Source organism: Ischnura elegans, chromosome 6, assembly GCF_921293095.1.
Source record: "Ischnura elegans chromosome 6, ioIscEleg1.1, whole genome shotgun sequence".
Classification (NCBI taxonomy): domain Eukaryota; kingdom Metazoa; phylum Arthropoda; class Insecta; order Odonata; family Coenagrionidae; genus Ischnura; species Ischnura elegans.
The window spans coordinates 92,024,308-92,040,583 of NC_060251.1; the positions used below are offsets into that span (position 1 = coordinate 92,024,308).

General features: G+C 37.0%; 1 protein-coding gene across 2 annotated transcripts in view; it reads left to right on the plus strand.

The window, feature by feature from the left end:
• Positions 1 to 16,276, plus strand: part of LOC124161181 (diacylglycerol kinase delta) — a 444,246-nt gene that overhangs the window by 85,299 nt on the left and 342,671 nt on the right. The window contains exon 1 of one of the 2 annotated variants that reach the window (XM_046537415.1): positions 2,734 to 3,430. The exons of the other annotated variant lie outside the window; for it this stretch is intronic. The gene's annotated coding sequence lies outside the window, so the exon portion shown is untranslated. Of the gene's footprint in view, positions 1 to 2,733; positions 3,431 to 16,276 lie in introns of those variants that run through there. 2 annotated transcript variants of the gene reach the window in all.

The following is a 16,276-nucleotide window of genomic DNA, read 5'->3' on the forward strand; positions in this document are numbered from 1 at the left end:
ATACTCAGTATCTGAAACCATTTGAGTACATATAATTTCATAATATCTATTTTTGGCAGTCGTATATAAATCAACCATGAAGCTCCTCGACTACTTGCTATACCCGATTTGGCCAAGTGGACCAGGCTACGTCGGGACCAAGGCTATCCAATCTTCTCTTCTTCTGACCGTTTTCCTTCAATCTTCTCAGGCTTCGAGTTCTTTCTTATGATGTCCATCCATTTTTTCTCTGCCTCTCCCCTTAACCTCCTCCCCTCCGGGATCACATAATGTACCAGCTTAGGCTATCATTCATCGATCATCCGTTCCCCATGCCACACGCATTCCAATCTTCTGCTCCTTATGCTGCTACTCCCTTTTATTGTCCATATATAGATGATTATCTTTTAATTATGTCACTATCCGCATTCCTTTGTTGCGTTGCCTTGAAATACCACATACGCCCTTAAAGCTTTCGAAGTGGTAATAATCCATTGAAATCTTTTTTCTTGTGTGTACTCCAGTTTTCGCATCCCTAGAGAACCATCGGGTATTAAGTGACACGTGTTATTTATGTTTTCTTGGCTCATTTATGGCTAAATAAATGCAATGTTAAGCTAATGAGTTCCTCTGTTGCCATTCAACAGCGTTTTGTATTCCTCAGGTAAAAAATATACTTCGTGATTCGGTTCTATAAAAATGAACTTTTGATATGCAAAAAAAGGCATTAATGACCCCATATCATAGTATCGGGTGTAGATATTTTGGCACGAATGGGTGAATCGATGAGCCAAGTTTATGTACGCGAGTCGAGATAGAACGAGGTAGAGACAAAATTAAAGGTTTGGGATTCAAATCATAAAATTAATAAATACATAAATAATAATCATTTCAATAAAACTTTTGTGTCAGGAATGAACTGAAAGCAAATATCTAGGATTATACAGCAGGGATCATTTTCAGAAATGTAACCGATGATAAACTGTAATCCACCATTACTTCTGCGGTGAAAAATCGGGGAACGTAAATACATCTCCCTGCATTAAAAATGCAATATCCCCTTTACTTGGAATTTGCATGAAAATTGGCTATAAAGATCCCCAATTTTATGTTTAAAACCTTTTAAATGTCGTCGAGTGTCATTTAAACCCTAATTATACCTGCTCTTGGAAACATGAAAGTGCGGTCGTCTTCTTCAGTTTGGCAACTGTTTGGCTGGTTGGCAGCAGATTTGAACTCTTAACGCTAGTAAGTATTCCCCATAGCCTCGCTCTTTTGCAGCGACGTAAAGCATCATAAGCATGGTGCCAAAATTCCGCCAGGGAAGAATATATATGATTTGACTGAGATTCGAACTCAGAACCCTTGAAATCGCGTCAGATGATCAAACGATTTGCAGGTAATTTGAGAAAATTCCGCGTAAATTTTCTGGAAATAAGCAGCTTTGTCTTAACATTACAAATTCTCGAACTTCTAGGATATGTGACGAAACCTCCACCCGTAGGCGCTGGAAAAAGCATTCCTCATTCTGGGAATTTCTATTGCAGTTAATGATTAATCTCCTCTCTGAGCAGTTTATAAACATTAAGTAGTTGTAGGATAGGAAGCGTTCCCTCGAAAATTCAATCTCGAAAAGAATTAAACGAGCGGTTCACATTTAAAAATGCATACCGTTTATTGATGTTATTGAGATGGTATCATTTAGTCCATGAGATAATTTGTCACGCATCAATGCATACTACAGGTCTTTGAAGAGAAGAACTGTATGCATAACATTGAGTATGTATTAAAAAATTAACATGAATACCTAGGAATAATTCCATTTCATAGCACAAAATGCTATTCAAAGTAAAGAAAATGTGTGTTAAAATAGGTATGCTTACAATTCTGTCTTGGTTCTAAACGGGCCACTGTCAAAATCGCTTACATTTCAGGAGAGCATTCTGAAGTGGTATTCAAACTTATAGGAAAATTCAACCTTATTTTGAACTGAATCTGAAAAAGTTATCTATTCGGAAATTTCAGAAAATTATTACCTACCTTATAATTTTAGGCTTCATAGTTCCCATGATTTTATTGATGATCAGATTCCCATGATTGATACGCTATAGACTTGTAATTACAAAAGTGTAAATTTTTGACTGTTGTCCTTTTAGCACCAAGCTACCGAATTGAATTGGCAGCTTAGCAAACTACTGCGAATAAATTGTATACATGTTGGTCCGTAAATAGAAATTACTGTGAAAAAATGCAAATAGAACTCTATTGTGAAAATTTAGAGAAACACAAACAAAATACTGTCTCAATATGATATTGTAGAACCGTATCGGACGTCGATGTTTTGACCCGAGTGGATTTATATATCGATGAGGTAGCTCGCCCCCCTCCCCTCCCCCCCCAAATACGAGCGACCGGGTTTTGCACGAGTGAAGAGAGAAGGGAGTCAGCAGATGAGAGTGGGTTGGAAGGGTGGGATTCTGTGGAAAGGGGAAGGGGGGAGGGGCCCGTACACGCCCCCTCGCGTACAATTCGTAGTGGTTTCCTGAGACGAGGAAGGGAGTGGTGCTCGTAGGGTGGGGGGAGCCGTGGAGATGTGCCGGGCAAGGGGGAGGAGGGGTTGGAGAGGCTACGAGACGGGAGAGGAGAGGTGAGGGGAAGAGGGGGAGGGAGCGTGGAGGGGAGGGTTAGGGGAAGGCTTTTTGGTTCTGGAGGGAGATGCCTTGTTTGCGGGTACTGTGAGTCGACGTTCACCGCTCGGCCAGGGAGGCACTCTTCCCCTCAGACTACAACTTTTTATCGCTCGATATCTCTGGGCGTAGAGCCACCCCTTGACTATATAGAGTGCCCGAGTTATCCTTTTTCCTTCAATAATCCCTCCTTTCTACCGTGTTACATACATATCTGCACGCCATGCGTCGTCTACGGTAGTAAGTTTTCCCTCCTCCCTTGCTACTACTACTCGTCGGGGCCGGCGTGTACCAAAAGCGACTGTAAGGAAGAGGGGGTTTCTGGGGAATCCGTACGTGCTCTCTCTCTAGAATTTTGCTACGGTGAATGTGTGTTTGTCGCTCCGCGGCGAAAAAGGGTTTCGGAGTAGTAGTAAAGAGTGTGTAGGAGTTTGGAGCTCTCCCGAGACTTCTAGAGCACGTGTGTGTTTTTGGACCTTGTGTGTATCTTTCCGGAGGGGTGTCGTAGGCACACAATAACGGGGGATCGGTGTACTTAAAGGTTGGAGAACTGCGGGAAGGGTTCAAGTAGTCGCCGTGTTATGTGTGTGCATATATATCGGTGGGTGTTTGCATAAGGGATGGATTGTATCGGGAGTTGAGAGGGGTGTTCCGGTAAGCGTGTCGCCGGTGTTGGGTTGTCATGGTGCCCTGGGCTGATCGCGTCCCGCGCTGGACCGGCCAAGGAATGCTGCCGCAGACTCCTCAGTTGCTGTTGCTGAGCGGTAAGGGTTTATACAATATATAAACACTTCCTCCGGCTTCAATTTATGAGACTAAATTGCCATATTTGGAATAACCTTAACTTGGCCGTTTTCCACAGAAATTTTCTATTTATCGACCTGGGTGTACGTTATTTACAAGTCATAATCAAGTTAGAATATCCTATACATATGAGGTGACTTGTGGTGAGATACCTTGTGGGGTTACTTTTGATAATGACTTGTATAGAGATGGAAACTAGGTCAGTAAATTAGCAATTTTTTGCTGAACATTATAAAGTGAAGATATTTTTAAATAGTTTTTAAGAGAATGTTTACCTTCTACCACGTTTATACATGATGTCCGGCGGGGTGCGTCTCGTTTAGGCTGATAATATTGAGAGAGGTATCGAATAGAAAATCTCATTATAAATATTGTAGCTGTATAAGCTTCTCTCTATGGCCTTTGTGTGCCGCCCTTTTATTTTAAGTACTTATTGTTTCTCATTTCAATTCACTCATGTCATCACAATAGCAAGCGTCAAGATGCATTCCCGTTTAAAGTCAAGTAATATTCTTAATTTTAATGTGCAAGTTATGTCTAGTGTTACCTCAGTTTAGTTGTATATATTTTGAAAAAGGTAAGCACCGTAAATGTAAATTAGGAAAAATGTAAACGTCGGGCTTTAAATTTCACAAATAAATGCGTATTGTAGACTTTTTTATTATTTGTATTTCTTTCATGTTTATATACCTATAATTGATACTAAGAAACACTCTGAATTAGCGGTGTATGCCGGTAAGGTAGTAGATGTTGTCCACACCTTTTCAAATATTATCTCATTATCTTACTCTGCAGCTGATTAATTCCACAAAATTCTGAAAACTTTACATATTTTTAGCTGAAGCTAGTGACAATGCTCCAAACTTGTCAATTTCCTCCTTTTTACATTATTTTTCTCGAAATCGGTTCTTTATTTTTGAGTCAGTCAGCGCATATGCCCCCAACACATAATCCTAATCATGATTTCATTATATCTGAAGACCTTTGGGGATTGTGGTGAGATATTTAATTTCAGCTGTATGTTAATATGCCAGTTAATTTCGACTAACACATTATATTTCGTTAATATTTGTCACCGATTAATACTTTATGGCAGTAGCACTCCTATGCATAGTTATTCTTTTTTTTCGATCTTCTTGGTTAGGGGTAATGCTTGTTTAAATTTAGTTATGTAGTAAATTTAAGTAGTCGGTATTTTATTAAGAATGAATAAAATATGCGCTTCATTTAAAAATGTGAAAATTTTGTTGATTTTATATTAATACGCTATTAATTGCTAATCTAATGAGCTAATAATTGGAGTGCTTGAAAGATTTATTCTGATCTATAATATGTTGAAAATTCCCCACACATGCATTCGCAAACGGATATTTTACTACTTTCCAGTGTTACATCACTTATATCACTCCTTCTTCGTAGAATAATAACTCTTTTTTAACTTTTTTTTCTGGCCCTAACGGATGGGGAATAAATTATTTTATGGTAGGAGTTCTTGAAATAATTTCTGCTTAAATATTTTTTTTAATTTCTGCATTTGGAAATTGATTACTAAGTTGAAATTTATTCTAACACTCCTATGCTATGAAGAATTTCCGCCAATTTGTGGCGGATGCCATAGCATTTTCATCCTAAATATCTCAAAAAATCTTATGGCGAAGCACTCCATCCTATTATTCCGCTAGCCCTATCCTACCTTTACTATCCCTCTCTGTGTGTGACCATCCTATCCTATTCGGTTTAGGGGGCGAGCGTAATTATATTCCTTCGTCGAGTGCTGTAATGCGGGTAAATGATAATTCATTACGGCTTGTCCGTACCGGCTTCTTTTCGACTTGGCCCCTGAACTGCAGTCGTTATTGGTATTTGTATTGATAATTGATGGAGGTGAGCGTGAGATAAGGTAATTTGCTCCTGGAGCAAATAAATGACCGAGGGAAACGAAGCGTCGATGTTGGCCTGCACTTGACGAAAATCGAACATAAAATGGACGGATAGGGAGGAAAGTAAAATAAGAGAAGATATGACGCTATGGATCACTGTAAGCCAAAGAAAAACACGGTCGATTCGCCCAGTAATGAGAGACAACAGTTACGTGGGAAACATGATGGAAGGAAAAATTGATGAAAAAGTCCCCCGAGAAAGACCAAGGGGCAAGTAATTAGGACAGATTAAGAAGAATACGGATAAGAAGAGCCTCGGGAAGTTATAAGAACAATATGGGGAGATGGAGGGCTGCAAACTTAAGATTGCAAGACTGTATGTATGCTACGAAAAGCGCCAAACGATCCCCAGTACAGGAGGAGAAACGTATGCCCTTGGACTCGCGTTTACGAGGGCTAATTTGGCTTAATTGTTTAGTCATTGAAGCTTTTAAATTCATTTTATAATTTTCTGGACTTATGAAATGGATCCTTGTTAGTACTTTCCTGTACATCAAATTTGTATTTTCTCAGTAACAGAGGTGTAAATATTTTATATTTGAGTTACTGGTACACATTGTCATAGGTCTTCACATTGTACCTTTAAATTTTCAAAAGGAGAATGCAAGTTTAAAATTAGTCATTCGTCACGCAAAATAGCAAAATGCGAATTGTCGAATAGGAGTGTTGCATCTTCTAAACGACCAATCTGGCGAACGGAATAGCGTACTTGATGTGCAATTCGAACAGCACCGAAGCAGGAATATGGCTATCCGCGAAAAATATTTGTCCTCCTGGGCTTGATCCGGGCCTCCCCTTGACGAATAGCCAAGAAACACACTTAATATACCAAACCCGATTTCCTTTATTATCCTCTGATGTAAATATTCCTCAACGCAACCATTACCATTGGGAGGCTGATAAACGATTATGAAAGATAGTCGAATTAATTATAATACGTGGAGAACTATGCTTTTTTTAGAGCTGATTGACGGTTGTGCAGGCTTTGCGATGAAAGTTAAAATGTTGAAAATGAATTTATCACCTCCCAATCCGGTTCCAAAATTTTCACCCTATTTTGCATTTAAAAAGTCCCTGTCTCCGATTTTTTTTCATGGCATCTATCATTTGCGTTTTTATTTGGTGAGTCAAAATTATTCTGGAATTTGCAGTTGATATGTAGGTGTTGATTGCCATAGCATTATATATCGAAGTTATGGCCATATTTAAATTTATTGGTGTGGAAAGATACCAAGCTCATTTATCATAATATTATAATTTTGTACTACATACCTAAGGTCGAATATTTTATAATTTGACCTCGTGGTATATAGCAGTTACTCATCTAAGTAGTTTTTTCACTTTTTATAGCCTTAAATATCAGCATGGAGTTGTTGGTTAATGGAAATATACGGCCAAGTGCCGTGTATTTTAAATTTCTGTTCTTGCACAGAAGAAAAAAAATATGCTCTATATAAAAGATACATTCGATATATATAAAATATAAATAACTATTAAATTGGAATAATATCGCGTGGAATAATTACCCTTATCGCTTGATTTACACCACTGTAATTCTGCTCTTGGGCATCTCGTTATTCTATGAATTTCTCCGAATTACGCTACGCATTTTCCTTTGGTTTTCCTACTTTTTTATAATGTTTCATGAGTAAACAAGTATTTGTGATGATTTTACGCGTCAAATATAGTATTCTAGTCTTTTTTTTTACTAGAAATTAAGTTCGATTGTTTTATTTTCCTTGTTAAACTACCAAAATACCTTTCTCTTTGAGCCAAAATTCAACTATCAGCGAGTTTCTTCCACCATTAGCCGAGTCAGTGCGTTCATTATTTGAATAATGGGGCATGATTTCTGCCATGAAGTACCATATTGTTTGGGCATTATCTATATTTTTTTACTTACTATGGCTGACTTTCCCATAACTGTCATTACTAACAACTATCTTTTTCATATCTCCCTGTCTTATTCATCAATAAATCACATTTATATTCATATCCAGAATGCATGGTACTAATAATAAGAATCTATGCCAATATATATTTTCTTGAGGATTTGTGTGGCTTTAAAACTTATTATTTTGCGTCTAATGATAGTAACATGCTTATGAGAGTCCAAAAATGTCAGGGTAATCTGACATTGAGGTCGTAAACGCAAACAATTCATTACTTGACGTTGTATCCATGCTTTTGTAATGAAAGCGTTGTTATTTCTTGGACTTTCTGGGTCTGAATAACTGTTACTGTGTCTTTCCATCGTGGGTCCCATTTAGAAGCTAATCACTATGCTCGGAGTGGGCATTTAATGTCGAAAGGCAGAGGTTCCTCAATCATACATCTATATTTTTAAGCTATTATAAAATATCAATTGAGATAAAAGTAAGTGCTCAGATAAGTAAACTTGCGATTTTTTTGTAAGACGTTGGTGATAGAGGATTGTTTTGTTGTCAAAAGTGTGATACACATATATTTCAAAAGAAAGAATGGGCAAAAATTTTTTTCACCATTTCCAAGGGCTGTGGCAGTCTTTGTTAACAGTACTTATGTCAAATTTTGTGGATCCATCATCAGGTATAATTATGTATTAAATTATTTAGCCGTTAAAATAAGCGGCATATCGCATATGTGTTGACAAACATAGTTTTATCTGAAAGTACCCGCTGGCGAATGGACATTCATTCAGTTTTTGACGGAAAAACGCACTTGAATTTCCATGAATCAAGCAATTCAATATTTTAGTATTGTTCTAATCCCCTCTTGCCGTACCTGAACTCACAAGTACTGCTGTAATAGCCTTATAGCTTAGTGTTACCAAATTCGGCATTACCCTGGATGCTGTATTGCTTAGTGTTAAATTCTGCCGCTTAAACTCAAATATGTTCCATAATTTCTATCCATAATTTATGCATCGTTTGCTCGTTTCATTACTGTCAATCTTGTTAATTAATCTTGTTTCTGTCTACGGAATTATTTCGATAAAAATATGACTTCTGCGGTTTCCCACGTAAACTTAAGGACATGACCGTACTAAAATGTTGGAAAAAAACTGTAAAATATTTACTTTGTACGTTTCAAATATCTTTCTTTGTACATACTGCAGCACTAGACACCAACATATCTCCCCGAATATTGTAGATCTGATTACTGCTTTTTCCTATTTTTTTTTCACTTTTTGGCTTTGTATTCTTCTTAACTTTATGTTACCTTCATTCTTTACCAGAAATCATATCTCTATTGTACCGAAATCAGGGCAATCAATGCTGGCTCCGAGGATTTATCGAACTGTGTATCAACTGTAATTCCCTTATCTTTTAGGTGAGTTAATATTGTTTTTTTTTTCTGTGGCTATATCGATTTGTTAATTGTTAGCATGTCAACTACCTATCTGGAAGGGAACGAGTGAAATTGGTGGGGTATTTTAGCTTCGTTGATCTTTAAAATCTTCATTGATCATGAAAGTCACATCTTTTTATCTTATTTGAAAGCAGAATTATTCCTTCTCTGAAAATTGCTCTCAACTTGTCCTTCTACATTTCTTAATGGTAGTAAAAAAATCGTCTTATTATAGGGTTTAATTACGTCTTATATATTTTATCGGCCTAATGTAAAAATAATCATGCTTTATGGCGCTCTGCTAGAAGTAGAAACATCAAATTATGTTTGCGTACCTACTTGCGAAATAAAATACTCAATTTTGGCCATATTCCGTGTTTTTCCAGTGTAAGCGTAGTTAGAAAATGAAATTATTTTATATAAATACCTAATTAGTGGCTATAATTTACATGTAAAGTCACCATTCTCCATGGGATAAGGCTCCCAAATGTCTATGTCCCAAATGTCTTCACTAACTCTTTATTTAATTTGTGGTATTCCATTATAAGTTTTCCTGGATATCACACAACTACGTATAGCACTTCTTCTTTTCTTTTTTTACTTTTCACTTCTTTTATCGGTGAAATAAGCGTTTGCATAAAATACAAGAATTGATTATACCCATTTTTTTGCCAAATATTACTTTTTAAACTCCATTAATGTTTACATGGCTCAAAATTATTTATTTCCAATCGCGCTGTCGTCTCTTTATTTGGTACATAGCAGAATCAGGGGTGAATATATTTGACGTTAAACAGTTTTCTTTGCGGAAATGGATACGATTATATCTATAATTTAAATTTCATAAAACTTTGTTTGCTACTTTCTAGCTTCTTTTGCCATTCTAACAGTTTTTTTCACAAATTGTTGCTATGGATCATTTCATAACGTCTCACAACGTTTGTTTAACTATTCACAGCTGTGTCTTTAGACTCCATCAAATACTTATCTACCTCGGCTAAAGCGATATATTTATTTATTTTTATCGCCCGAAAACAGCTCATTAAAGACCTCACTAAAATTGCGTATTTCATGGCGTATTAAATACATTTGGATTGTGGATATATATTATAAGCTGACTAAAGTGCTACAGCTGACTGTTGGTGCGATATAAAATGGCGAAATTGCCATTAGGGCTTATGGATTTGAATAATTTACCGGTCTGCGCAGTGGCCCTTATGCCATAGGGTATTAGTCCGATCCAGGTCAATATTTTTCCATGGTAATTAATGCCTATTATCCGAAGGTTCTCTGTTCAGCAAACTAATAATTTTATAATATCTCAGGCATATTTCGAAAATAAAATCAGTCACTTTGAAAAAGAGTAATTTTAACGTTTTCTTGAGCAATGAAATATTTTCCAAAAACATTAGTGTGTTCCTCAACTTCGCAGCAGTTTCCCAATTGCAGAGAACCTTGGCTACATTCGGTGGTTAATGGAACTCGAATTACCCCTGACACAGTCACATATTCTGTCGGGCGTGCCAAGTTTTGAGAATTTACGTAGAGGACCGAGTCGGAACATATTACAGATTTGAGGAGACAGAAGAGAGGCGCTATATAAGGTTGGATGACAAATTACTCAGCGAAGCTATTATTGCAACTGAGGAAAAAAAGGAGCTCGCTCAATTCACCGTTCGTCGCCTGGGTGTGTTAGCCGAGAGAATAATAAGGCCATGAGGATGGAATCTCCACCTCTCCCCTCTCTTACTCCTGCAGCCTGCTCCATTTCTTGGAACCAATCCTCATAATTCCCGGACATGCGTGCAGTGCATAATGTCCTATTTCGAGGAAATATTTGCTTTCTGCGAATGAATATCATTTTCCACGTCCCCATGATTTTAATTAACGCGTAAACTTGTTCTAAACTCAATATTTTCAAGTACTTCTGCCTCGAAATTAACTTTTTTTTTCGCACGGATGCGACTTCGTGTCAGTAATTGATCTATATTCAATTCTGCGACGAAAATTTGATATACTATTCGTTTGATAAAAGTACAAGTGTTTCAATAATTATGGGTGTATCGATGGCTACCGTTATTTTGCACGACCTCAGTCGATAAAAAAATGCCAGTATCATCGCTGTTTATTAAAAATAATATGTATTTTTAGTAACTTGAATTCTTTTTACCATCGTTAAATATTTGCATTTTTGATTCCATTTTGCCAGTGTATTTTTGGATACGAGCATCACCATTTCCTTATCAGCAATATAGCCGAATATTTCGGAAATATTTCCTTTGATCCTTGGCTTCATGTTCGATATTATTGTTATCCGTTGGCGAAGTCTCGTTTTTTCTCAGAATGGTCCATTTTACGTGTGTATTCAACGTGGAAACGATAATGAAGCCGCATTAAACCATAATTGAAATTTAATTTGTTTCCCGAAACTAGAAAATCATGCTACTTGAATTATAATATGCTGAACCCTTAAGCGTATCATGTCGGTCAAATTTCGCTCTTGGTTTCAGCTTTGTTGCAATCATAAATCTGCGTATACATATTCTATTGTAATATATTCTATCGTACCATGAGATATTGTGAACAAGTTGAACATGTGATACTGGGATTATTTGAGGGCGTAACGCATTCCTATTTTTCCTAGTTCCTAAATAAGCCCTAGCGATCCTTAGGGCTTATATTGGTTGAATGTTTGAGGATGTAGTTCTTGGTAGCAACTGGTGCCTGAGTTCACCCGGTGAAATTAGCGTAAAATAATGTTTGAGGATAGTACTTATCTCCAGTTTAAGTTTTTAAACCCACTACCTATGAAACTGGATGGTTAATGGGTATACCGTATTCGAATCACTCTCAATATTATTGATTTAAAATGGCCCATTCCTTCAGTCGTACTCTGTGAAAGTTGCAAACTGATGTAGGAAAAAATTCGAAATCATAGAATGTGTCTAAAGTCTTCATGTTCTTTCGTATTTAGTGCAAGTGCATCGACATATATGTAAAAAAAGATTTTTTGAAATTGGGGTGTATAAAAATAACGGATAAGGAGGAGACATTTTTTTTTGATATCTTGATGGGAAGAAATGTGAATTCAGTAATGCAATCTAGCTTCTAGTTTAAAATCGTCGACGCAAGAGTGAGAGCATTGTTTAATCGACATTGAAATAAATAATGGAAAGATTCAGAAATCTACCTGCATTTAATATGAATAGCAGAAAATTTATGATTATGAACGTTGGATAAGTAATATGAAACATTCCATGATAACTTTCTGGAGATTGGGGAAAACAAAAACAGCTGGAATGAAAGGCTTGCATATTTTATCTGTGTCCCCTAAAATAAATGAAAATGGGAAATAAATAAAATAATAAAATTCCCCTGTTTATTTATAACTTTTCTCCATATCTTCTTGTGTTCTGGTAAGGGTTTGACAATAAGAAGCACTCACTGGGGCTTTGATGTCAAATTTTACGGCAGCTCCTCTTTTTTTAGTGGCCAGATCTTGACGTTTTGGCATCGTATATTTTATGGCTTTCGCCCTTAAAATAAAAAAAAGTATTTGCTGAAGCGCCACTTTATCCAGGGATTCCAGTTTCGGAAGACTTGGATCTCAATAACACTGCCGCATGTTTCAAATATGTTTGCGTCAAAATCGACCGCTTCAATTTCGCGGGAAATTTATATCCTTAGTCGCAAAAAAATGCGTCGGGCGAACTTATGGTTCAGTGATCTATAATGCGATTTATTTATTTTAATGGATTGTGATGCGCGATTTATGGATTTTTGCCATTATTTTGAATGTTTGAATACATTTTCCGCCAATTTATACCCTTTGGATAATTCATGCATTCATCGCATACATCCCCGAAAACATAATTACGGCCTTTATATCGGAGGGATGGTTAAAAAATCATTAGATGTTAATTGTTTAGTACAGTAATACACATACTCAGGCGGGTATAGGACCTATGACTTTCGGCTTAGATGGCCTATCCTCCAATGCCGGTGAAAAAAATTCTGTTTTGTGTTAAAGCAATATGAAAGTTGTCGAAACCTTTAGTGTGTAAATGTCTAGGCCTTTGTTCATTGCACACAATTAATGTAAAATTTTCTATGAGATAGATTCCCGTATTAGAGGCTGGAATGAAAAAAATATATACTTATATCGACAGGGAAATAATAAAACGCCGTTATTGGGGCGAGATTGAGGGTAAGGAGTCCCTTCTTCCGTATGATTCCGACTATTTGCATAGTCAATTGAAACCAGCACGAAAAATTATAATAATATATTTATTGCTCCTTAAACAATCAAAGCATTTTAAAATATAGAAACAAAACCAAGGCTTCAGGTGTTCCCAGAGACTTGTGCATGTTGGTGAAATCACCTTCAGAAAAAAATCATAATACCTTGCATATTATTGAAGAGAAAAGAGTTTTTCTGATGAACTTTGCTACGTAACTAATATGCACTAAATATAAAGTCATTAAAAACATTGGTGATGGTTTTCCGGGTTTACACTGCGTAAAACCATCACCAATCACTCACCGCGGAAGCCTCCGTAATACATTAAAAACATTATATAGAGTCAAGGACGAAAAAATTAATTACACCAAGTATATGGTGATGTAGAGATAAACGCCCCTTTATGAAAATAAATCATAAAACTTAGTGATATGCAGTAAATGTGCAATTATTAAAAAAACAATCAATGGAGTAAGGGATGAAAAAATTATTTCATCAAGTACATGGTATAATAATGTTTAAGCTTTAATAAATAGATAATTTTTAATAATGATTAAGTAATTAAGTTTAATAGTTTAAGGGATAAGCGCCCCCTTAAGGAACTCAAATGTTTTTGCTTTGTATCGCTGCATTTAGGTGGTACCTTTCAATGAGTGCTCATCCATTATACTGTCCGCTATGCCTTTCGTTTGCTTCCTGAACGGATCGAAGTAAATTGATGGTGGTGGTTTGTCGTGTAGTCGCTTGTGTAGTGTATATGTGTCGAATCCGTTTCGAAAGAGAGAATGGGTTGGAGAGAGATAGAGAGAACGAATGATCACGTGTACCTTCTCCCTAAATAATTTATGCATTGTCAAATATCATTGATGTGAAACCAATTTTGGAGCCAGAAGTGACCCCGGAGGCTACTGCCTGTTGGTGGAAACATATTCAGAAAACAATCATAATACGTTGTTTTATTGAAGAACAAAAAATGTCTTCCTGATGACTTTTGATACATTGCTAATGTACAGTAAAGATACAGTCATTAAAAAACAGTATATAGAGTCAACGATAAAAACATTAATTCCACATAGTGCATGGCTATAAATGGGTAAGCGCCTCCACAAGAAAATCGAATCTTTTTGCTTTGTATCGCTGTATTTAGGTACCTTTCAATGAGTCCCCATCCATTATACTGTCCGCTATGCCTTCCGCTTGCTTCCGGATCGGAGCGAAGTAAATTGATGGCGGTGGTTTGTCGTGTGGTCGCTCGTGTAGTGTTGAATGTATCGAATCCGTTTCGAAAGAGAGAATGGGGTGGAGAGAGAGAGAGAAAGAGAATGAATGATCACGTGACCGATGCGACGTCTCTCCGCTGAGTGAGTGAATCCGAACGCCCCCCCCCCACCCCCCTGTATATGTCTCCGATTCCCGCCTGAACGCTTTTTGCGACCGCCACCGGAATTAGCGGGATTTCCCGCGGTTTCCCTCCCCCAACCCCTGTGATTCGCGGAAACTATTCGCCCCACTTCTTTCGATCGACCAGACGACTGGGCTCGCGAGCCCCCAGAGGGACTCTGTTGCATGTCCTGCTTTCCATATTATTGGCCATCCCTCATTCGTCCGACCTGCCCGATTTTCGTTTTCCACGCTACGTCCGACCCGCCCGTCTGTATCCCAGTCGTAAATCAAGCAGGGGATGCCTCGGCACTAACGCCCTTAAATATCGCGACTCATTTCACTCCCCGGTGAAAATTTCGCATTAAAAGTCTATACATGTGGTCTAGTAAGTATTTATATATAAATATTCATTCATTCAGGCTGTTTGAGGAGGAATCTGCAATACTTACGTGGTAAGGGAGACAATTTTAAGCTTTTTTTATCCGTATAAATGGGGTCGCAACTCCTTAGTTACTGAGCTATGACAACGTATACACTTTTTTGGATGCACTGTGTAGTCACCATGAAAATGGTTTTTCTTGAGTATCCAGCCTTATAGACATTTTATATAATGGTATGGATTTTAAGGACATCTCAAAATGGATGAGATTGCGAAATCGTGTAGTTGATGCTCGTTCAAAGCTTCCTATCAATTAAGCTCAAATATTTATTGTTTCAGAAAATTATAATTGCCCACGCCATACACGCCGCGGTGTGGCAAGAACAATCTCTAGCATTTTTTTTTAGAGCTTTGTACCTGGTTTTCCAATTCTTGTCAAAGGACAGGCATACTCACGTTTGCAAGAGACCTTATGTTAGTCCTGCCAATTTTGTTCTAGGATATGCTTTCTGGGATGTATCTTGAGCAATAATAGTGTCCATCACTGTAATAAGGTTTGAAATTTTTATGACGATCAAAGTAATAAATGATAAATAAGTTTGTGTAAAGTCGTTTTTTTGGGAGGCCACGAATGAGATAGATAGAGCAGGTGATGAAGGATGTACGAAAATTTTATAGTTGTCTCAAGTTTTACCAACAGAAGAAATGAGTGGATAACAGCGTCCAACCAAACTTATGATCTAGAGATTATGATGGGAGATTTTTTTGTATCAGTTATGATATGAGTTTCAAGTATGTTTGGCAAACTCTTTTTTTTTAATTTGGCAGTAGTAGAGAAAAAAGTTAAACAACTTCTTTTTCTAGCATCATTTTAAGTGTAGTTGCATTTTTATGAAGAAGTAGATGAGTTAAAGTAGGATATACTCTAAAATAACATATAGTATATCTGTTGTATGAAACCTCTTAAATGTGGAAAAATCCTGTGATACCAGGTTGGATACAAGTTTTTACGATGGATGCTACTCTCACAGACAGAAAAATGAATTTCCCAGAAGGAAAATTTACCAAGATTTTTTTCTTGTGCTCTATGTGAATTCACCATTTCCTAGGCATCGATAGGAACTCTTAGTAACTGCGTTAAAATGCTTTCTTCAAAATCCGGAGCAAAGTCCGAGGAAAGTTATTTGCAAACCAGGTGGTGTTTTGCAGCAAAACTTTATTTGTTTTATTCCCCATAATATCGCAGCTTTTAAAATTTTATGAAGAATGAAGAGATGACATTTTTAGAATCCACGTTAGCTTATTATTTTAGCTTCAATCTGCAGGAAAATTTGACGCTTGCCTCGGAAAAACTCGTTAAGTAGTGAAATTTTACTCGTAAGAGTAATAGTGGCAATCAACATTATAATTAATTCATATTCACTCCAATTTGCCGATGTGTTGCCACAGCAGTCGCAGTTTGCCCTTTTCCTCGCAAATTTTGATTCTATTTCTGCTAAATCCAATCAGGTGCCTCGATAAAAACGTCGCATCA